The 9,084-nt window shown below is 44.7% G+C and overlaps 1 long non-coding RNA gene across 1 annotated transcript; it reads right to left on the reverse strand.

Moving 5' to 3' along the window:
* Positions 1–1,772: 1,772 nt before the first annotated feature.
* On the reverse strand, positions 1,773–3,357 carry LOC143809363 (uncharacterized). The gene is made up of 4 exons (XR_013222239.1): positions 2,846–3,357; positions 2,687–2,767; positions 2,260–2,332; positions 1,773–2,019 (listed from the first exon to the last, which is right to left on the reverse strand). It is a non-coding gene; the product is annotated as an uncharacterized LOC143809363 (long non-coding RNA).
* Between the last annotated feature and the right edge of the window lie 5,727 nt (positions 3,358–9,084).

Genomic DNA, 9,084 nt, shown 5'->3' on the forward strand with positions numbered 1-9,084 from the left:
GGACTCTTGTCCTTTTTGTTTTGTATTTTTTGTCCAGTTTACAGTTTTGTCATTCCCTGTTACTGGAAGGTCTTGTGGACTGAAATTGCCACTCCTGTGTCATGAGTTGACACAGGAGTCTTAAAGTAATCTCAGGATGGGTTTTTGAAAGGGTTTTTCAGCTGACCGTGAAGTCCTCTTTTGTATCCTTCCTCTATCTAGTAAGTGGACCTCGCTTTGCTAAATCTACCTTCATACTGTGTGTGTCTTTTCCTCTGAACTCACCGTTAATATATGTGGGGGCTACTATCATCTTTGGGGAATTTCACTAGAGGTAAGCCAGGTCTGTTCCTTCCTCTTCCAGGCATAGTTAGTTCTCCGGCTGGCGCGTGGCATTTAGGCAGCCGTAGGAATGCTCCCTGGCTACTGTTAGTTGTGTGGTAGATTTAGGTCACGGTCAGCTTGAGGTTCCATCACCCGAGAGCTAGTCTGTTATTTGGTGCTTCTGATGTTCCCATGCCATTGGGGAATCATGACACCGATCATTCCCATGCGGTGCTTCCGGCGTCGCCATCTTTATCTCCTCTCCAATGTCTTCTTCCCGCGGTCTCTTTCGTGGGTGGCCCCGTCTCCATGGTCTCCACCCTCCAAACAGGATCAGGAGGCGGACCTCAGCTGTTGACGGACACGTCCTCAGGACACAGAAATATTTAGACTGTGCGGCCATTGCTGTTCGCGCTCTCCAGCTTGCCTACGCCCACTTCACGCCCCTCCTCTTCTCCTGCGCTCTCCTCAGCGCTGCAATGGCGGCGGATTTTTGGCGGTAAATGGCGCAGCACACAGTCTCTCAATAAAGTACAGTAAATCACAGTTCCTAGGCACACATGACCTGACTCTTCAGGCTTAAGTAGATCCTGTTCGTGACGCCAAAATTTGCGGCGCCCCCACCGCCGCAGGGCCGAGGGGTACCCGGTACCGGGCCTCTGAGTCTCTGCTCTGGGGTTGTCACGGCGGCTAGGCCCCGGTCCGTGACCCTGCCGTGGGGCGCTCAGTGAATAGCAGGTGTGGATGATGGTGGTGACGCTGTAGTGGTGCAGTGCAGTAAATAACGAGGACACCAGGTTGCAGTCTCTTTACCTCTTTACTGAAGATCTCTGAGTCCTCAGTCCGGAACACGGTTCACCAGGCTGCGCAAGTCCGGCCGGTCCAATGGCACCTCCAGAGTTCTCTTCACAGGTGGAAATCGGTGCCTTCCTACTAGCGCTATGTGTTGTGGTCCTTCCCTGCTGTGCTTACGGAAAGTCCCCCACAACTGTTGTGTCTGTTTCTTAAGATCCCTCACAACTCGATTAGATGATGTTCTGCTAATCCTCCGTCCCTCCCTGGTGTTCTGGTTGGGACGGCACCCGTTTGACGGGTAGGCTCGGAGCTCTTCCGGGACCCTAGAGTCGCCCCTCTCCACAAGTTGCCCCCCAAGACTGCATAGGTGATATGTGTTAGACAGCCCGCCTTAGACTGACTGTCCTGCCGCGGTTTGGAGTATTGCTTGAAGCTGAATATTATTCTACTCCCTCGGCGTTCCGGCCACCGGTAGTGCGCCTCAGTAGGATGTTGCTTCGGTCTTACAGCACGACTCCTACTGGTATTTCTCCTTTGCGTGATCTCGTTTCTCACTCAGCACAATCTATCTCGCTTCTAATCCTTTCTTGGGGACTGCCGCTACCCGGAGCAGGCACGGTCCCGTTACGTTCTTTCTTGTTGCCAAGCCTCTGTCAGGATCCCACCCCTGAAAAAAGAGGAATGGTGTGCACTCTGGTCGAAAGCTAAGGAGGTGCTGGTAGATCAGACCGTGTGGTCAAGTCAATAGTAGAGGAGAAAATACCGCACACTCAAAATTTGATATGATGCAAAAAGGTAAATGCCAAATTTATTAACACAAAAAAGAGGTCAACAATTGCCACTGTATTGGTTTTGTAGTAAGGAAACCCGTAGTAAGGAAACCCGACGTTTCGACCCTCCCGGGTCTTATTCATGGGGTTACTAGGAAACAAATAGACAATATAAGCAGCTGTTTGTGACATATTATATACCGAAAATAAACAGAAAATAAAACAAAAAAACAGATACCAAGGCATAATAAAAACATACTATGTACAATATATACAGAGCAACCAGAGGTAACTATGGGGGTACTCTGGGAGGCAGCGAACAATCAGTCTATGGTACAAGAGTAATATCAGCAACTCCCTGCTTACTGAGGACAACTATATTAAAGTTTACCTTCACTCTTTTGTTATTCATACATGGGAGTGGCAGTGTTGGTAGGCAAGAAAAAGGTCCTTTAAGGTCTAACCTGTTGTTATAATAATACAAAGTCAACATTTATGCAGTGTAAATATAAAAAGACAGCAGAATTCCAATAGGTGTAAAAGAGGGTTGCCAGTCACGTTTGGTCATAGAGATTAGGAGTCAGTCCCAAAGGAATGTATTGTGCTAGAGTGACTAAGGGGCAGTCTTTGTGAGAGCCAGTGACATAGAAGATAATATATGGATACCTTGTGAGACTAATAACCACTCCTATACAATAGGCCAGGGAGTCCTGTAAGGGGTAAGCTGCAGCAAGGTAGGGACACCTACAGAAAATGTACATAGAGTCAATAACACGCACTGTAGGGGCTGAACGTTCAAGTGAACGTATAAAGGATACCTTAAAATGGGTCCGTGAGCAGCTCCTTTGTCATGTATAGAGGGGTCCTGTGTAGAATGAATAGCAGCCTGTAAGGCTGACCTATGGAGGAGGTGTAGTGGATAAGGTTAGCAGATGCAGGGGGAAGTGCAGAAAAGGGGGGGCGGAGGGTCAGTGTACCTGCTTTGTGAAGCGTCTGTGGAATAGCGGCGCATCCCGCGCCCAGCTGTGCAGTCCTGGAGAATGGGTAGCAGTGTGACCGCATGTTCTCCATAAGTACCGCCGGACCGGAAGTGGGCGGTCCCGGACCGGAAGTGACGCAATCACAAGGTCAGTGCATGAGCACTGAGTGTATCTGAGCAAGTAAGGGCAGGAGAATGCCCAAAGATAGGAGTGGGGGCTAGGAGTGTGGCCACAGGGAGGTGATTGTATAGAGGCAGTGTGAACGTCACCTCTCTGTCTATAATGAGGGCGGAGCCACGGGTCAATGGGGAAATGTGTGGGTTAAATGGCACCTGTCCACTGCGATGATGAATGGGTCATACTAAAGATATTGTATATAGAAGATGATTATGGAAAAAAAAGGGGGAACGTAACCAGAAATGAAAAAATACAAGAATCAAAAATAAAGTAGTAAAAAAGTGAAAATAAAGATAAAAAATAGAAAGTAAATAATAATAATAATAATAGAAAATAAAAAATAAAAAATAAAAAATAGAAATAAAAAGTAAAAATAAAAATAAAAAATAAAAAATAAAAAATAAAAAATAAAAAATAATAATATAAATAAAAAATAAATAGTAAAAAAATAAAATTTAAATTATAAATAAAAAATAATAAATAAAAAATAAAAAATAATAAATAAAAAATAAAAAATGAAAAATAAAAAATAAAAAATAGACAAGAATGAAAAAAATGCAGATCAGAAACAAAAATAGGAAGGGTACTGACTATTAGGAACTCACCTAATAAGCAGGGGGTTCAACGTGTCTGGAAGGCAAAATAGTAGAGATTAGTTTATTGTAACAGCCAGTCTATTTCCCTGTTGAGACCCTTAGGGGATAGGGTCTCAAGTTTATGAATCCAGAAAGTCTCCCTTAGTTTTAATTGCTTAATGTGATTGCCCCCTCTTCTGGGTCTGGGGACTTGTTCAATTATCTGATACTTGAGTTGAGCCACTGTATGTTTGTGTTTCGCAAAATGTTCAGGGAGGGGTAGCCAGGTTTTATTACAACGAATGGTAGATTTATGGCTCGCGATGCGGTCTTTTATGTGCTGTGTAGTCTCACCTACGTACAGCAAGCCACATGGGCACTTGATGACGTAGATAACGAAGTTGGAGTTGCATGTATGATAGCCATGGATAGGATATGATTTGCCTGTTCTGGGATGTGTCACGCTGTCGGATTTGATGATATTGGAACAAGAGGCACAACTGAGGCAAGGAAACGTTCCGTGGCGCTGTGGGGCCAGTACATTCTGATCAGAGATTGGGCGCAGGCTGCCAACGTCAGCCCTGACAAGTCTATCCCTAATGTTGGGTGCCCTCCTATTGCACATAAGGGGTGGTGTGGAGAAACTAGTTATGCCAGGATAGGCTCTTGCTAGGAGGGACCAATGTTTTTTGATAACCATTTCCACTTTGGGCATAAAGGGGTGGAAAGTATGTACAAAAGGGACCCGGTTTTCGTTGGTGCGTCCCTGAGAAGGTGAGACTGGCTGGAGAGCACGTGTCTTCTTTTTTATTTATAATTTAAATTTTATTTTTTTACTATTTATTTTTTATTTATATTATTATTTTTTATTTTTTATTTTTACTTTTTATTTCTATTTTTTATTTTTTATTTTCTATTATTATTATTATTATTTACTTTCTATTTTTTATCTTTATTTTCACTTTTTTACTACTTTATTTTTGATTCTTGTATTTTTTCATTTCTGGTTACGTTCCCCCTTTTTTTTCCATAATCATCTTCTATATACAATATCTTTAGTATGACCCATTCATCATCGCAGTGGACAGGTGCCATTTAACCCACACATTTCCCCATTGACCCGTGGCTCCGCCCTCATTATAGACAGAGAGGTGACGTTCACACTGCCTCTATACAATCACCTCCCTGTGGCCACACTCCTAGCCCCCACTCCTATCTTTGGGCATTCTCCTGCCCTTACTTGCTCAGATACACTCAGTGCTCATGCACTGACCTTGTGATTGCGTCACTTCCGGTCCGGGACCGCCCACTTCCGGTCCGGCGGTACTTATGGAGAACATGCGGTCACACTGCTACCCATTCTCCAGGACTGCACAGCTGGGCGCGGGATGCGCCGCTATTCCACAGACGCTTCACAAAGCAGGTACACTGACCCTCCGCCCCCCCTTTTCTGCACTTCCCCCTGCATCTGCTAACCTTATCCACTACACCTCCTCCATAGGTCAGCCTTACAGGCTGCTATTCATTCTACACAGGACCCCTCTATACATGACAAAGGAGCTGCTCACGGACCCATTTTAAGGTATCCTTTATACGTTCACTTGAACGTTCAGCCCCTACAGTGCGTGTTATTGACTCTATGTACATTTTCTGTAGGTGTCCCTACCTTGCTGCAGCTTACCCCTTACAGGACTCCCTGGCCTATTGTATAGGAGTGATTATTAGTCTCACAAGGTATCCATATATTATCTTCTATGTCACTGGCTCTCACAAAGACTGCCCCTTAGTCACTCTAGCACAATACATTCCTTTGGGACTGACTCCTAATCTCTATGACCAAACGTGTCTGGCAACCCTCTTTTACACCTATTGGAATTCTGCTGTCTTTTTATATTTACACTGCATAAATGTTGACTTTGTATTATTATAACAACAGGTTAGACCTTAAAGGACCTTTTTCTTGCCTACCAACACTGCCACTCCCATGTATGAATAACAAAAGAGTGAAGGTAAACTTTAATATAGTTGTCCTCAGTAAGCAGGGAGTTGCTGATATTACTCTTGTACCATAGACTGATTGTTCGCTGCCTCCCAGAGTACCCCCATAGTTACCTCTGGTTGCTCTGTATATATTGTACATAGTATGTTTTTATTATGCCTTGGTATCTGTTTTTTTGTTTTATTTTCTGTTTATTTTCGGTATATAATATGTCACAAACAGCTGCTTATATTGTCTATTTGTTTCCTAGTAACCCCATGAATAAGACCCGGGAGGGTCGAAACGTCGGGTTTCCTTACTACGGGTTTCCTTACTACAAAACCAATACAGTGGCAATTGTTGACCTCTTTTTTGTGTTAATAAATTTGGCATTTACCTTTTTGCATCATATCAAATTTTGAGTGTGCGGTATTTTCTCCTCTACTATTGACTTGACCACACGGTCTGATCTACCAGCACCTCCTTAGCTTTCGACCAGAGTGCACACCATTCCTCTTTTTTCAGTGAATTTTTGCTTGGTGTAGCACCGGTCTACCAGATGACGTCAGACATCTTCGCATACGACGCTGCAACCAGCTCTAGCATCTTGTCGCAAGTTTCAAACTCCAGTGAATTTCTGAAAACCCCTCCACATGAACTAAAAACAAGGGATTACGAGAAGGAACGCCGAAAATTGGTCTCATATGACCTACACTGCATTACTTTGGCAGAATATCACAAACAGGGCAAGATCCCGAGAGGCCTCAGGTGCAACCTGCGCCCAACACTTTTTTCAGAAGACCCAGACTACTGTGATAAATATAAGAGAATACTAAACAAGTGTTCTTTGGACATTATTATCCTAACTATTGAATTCCTACAAAAGGCCATCACAGAAACAAAGGACAACATTAGAGCAATTGAAACACAACTATCCTCTACATTGACATCCACGGACTGGACCAATTTAAAGGACAAGACTGACAAAGTGCTAGCAGATCACCAAAAATTTCTAGAGGAGAAGAAACGTCAAATTCCAGCGAGACAACGACGATTACTCACACAATAAAGTTTATAAATGGAGCGACTCTGCAGGCAACAACCCGTGGCGTCGGCCATATCAACGCAAGACAGGTTCTTTCAGCACGGAAAGCGACTCATCCACGGGCTCCTACAAACCTCGTTTTTTATCCAAAGGCCGCAGGGGAGGACATCAGCGTACAGACCGACAAGAAGATCGAGAAAAAATGACAACCCGGTCACAGGTAGGACTACTAACCTAGTTATCAATATTTCAGGTTATACGCTCTCCCCTGCGGAACTCGGCCTGCTGCAGAAAGGACTATCGTTCTGCCCTACCCCCATCTGGGACAGCTTCCAGCTGGAAAGGGACCTGCAGAGATTCTACCGTCTCGTGAGACTTAAAACTCACTTTGGGACTCTGGCGGGAGGCTCCGAGAACAGAGTGTCTCCTAACGGGGACGTCTCTGTTGCGGAGATCCCCCTTACAACATTGGGGTTGAGGAACCCTAGTTCTTTCAACCCACCCCAGACGTTCCACCCTGTGGAAACATTTATTTCTTTTGTGGACAAAGATGTAAAAGATCTATCCCACCAGCACCGTCTTGGTCTTTTCCCTACACGTTCTAATCTGACACCCTCGGAGAGACAGGCGCTCTTATCTTTACAAAACAACAAAACCATTGTTGTCAAACCAGCAGATAAGGGTGGGGCCCTAGTTATAATGGACCGTACATCATATTCCACGGAGGTATTACGACAACTGTCAGACACCAGCACATATAACATTATCCCCAGAGACCCCATCTTTGAAATTCGCAAAAAAATCCAGTCCGTTATTGATATCCACATTGACAAGGGTACTATTGATCAACAGACAGCAAAATTCCTTACCAATCCACACCCCATCACTCCAGTCTTCTATATCCTTCCGAAAATTCACAAATCATTAATCAATCCCCCCGGTCGCCCCATAGTGGCATCCACCGAGTCTATACTTTCACCTCTATCAATTTACCTAGAAAAAATTCTGACGCCACTAATTAGAACTACCAAATCCTTCATACTAGATACAGGACACTTTCTAAACGTTATACGACAACAGGTGGATGTTCCTTCAGACAGTCTCTTAGTCACCATGGACGTCAATAGTCTGTATACGTCTATTACTCACGCAAAAGGCATTACAGCGACCAAACGGTTACTGGAAGACTCGGGCAAATCCCCGGCCTCTATACACCTCTGCCTAGACCTGTTGAGACTGGTCCTTTACGAGAATTATTTTCTTTATGAGGACACTTACTATGTACAGTGCCGTGGCACCGCAATGGGCTCAAACGTTGCGCCGGCTTACGCCAATGCATATATGAATGCCTTCGAGGAGGATTTCATATACACAGATGACCGATATAACCAACATGTAGGCTGTTATCTTCGCTATATAGATGACATCTTCTTTATTTGGACTGGACCTACTGACACACTTCAGGCATTTCATCATACTCTGAATTCCATCTATCCGGAATTGCAATTCACCATTCAGTATGACCGCAACCAGATTCCCTTCCTAGACACCCTTATACACAAGGACGCACAGGGCCGTCTTTCAACAGACCTTTACTCCAAACCAACTGACTGCAACAGTCTCCTCCACTATTCCAGTTGCCACCCAAAGGCCACACGCAACAGCCTCCCTCGATCCCAATTCACAAGGGTAGCAAGGATAGTATCGGATCCGGACTTACTCCATACGCGCCTAGATGGAATGTCCAACAAATTCAGGGAGAGGCATTACCCCCAACAATTACTCAACCAGGAGAAGACACGTGCTCTCCAGCCAGTCTCACCTTCTCAGGGACGCACCAACGAAAACCGGGTCCCTTTTGTACATACTTTCCACCCCTTTATGCCCAAAGTGGAAATGGTTATCAAAAAACATTGGTCCCTCCTAGCAAGAGCCTATCCTGGCATAACTAGTTTCTCCACACCACCCCTTATGTGCAATAGGAGGGCACCCAACATTAGGGATAGACTTGTCCGGGCTGACGTTGGCAGCCTGCGCCCAATCTTTGATCAGAATGTACTGGCCCCACAGCGCCACGGAACGTTTCCTTGCCTCAGTTGTGCCTCTTGTTCCAATATCATCAAATCCGACAGCGTGACACATCCCAGAACAGGCAAATCATATCCTATCCATGGCTATCATACATGCAACTCCAACTTCGTTATCTACGTCATCAAGTGCCCATGTGGCTTGCTGTACGTAGGTGAGACTACACAGCACATAAAAGACCGCATCGCGAGCCATAAATCTACCATTCGTTGTAATAAAACCTGGCTACCCCTCCCTGAACATTTTGCGAAACACAAACATACAGTGGCTCAACTCAAGTATCAGATAATTGAACAAGTCCCCAGACCCAGAAGAGGGGGCAATCACATTAAGCAATTAAAACTAAGGGAGACTTTCTGGATTCATAAACTTG

The sequence above is a fragment of the Ranitomeya variabilis genome, chromosome 2 (genome assembly GCF_051348905.1).
Source record: "Ranitomeya variabilis isolate aRanVar5 chromosome 2, aRanVar5.hap1, whole genome shotgun sequence".
Taxonomy (NCBI): Eukaryota; Metazoa; Chordata; class Amphibia; order Anura; family Dendrobatidae; genus Ranitomeya; species Ranitomeya variabilis.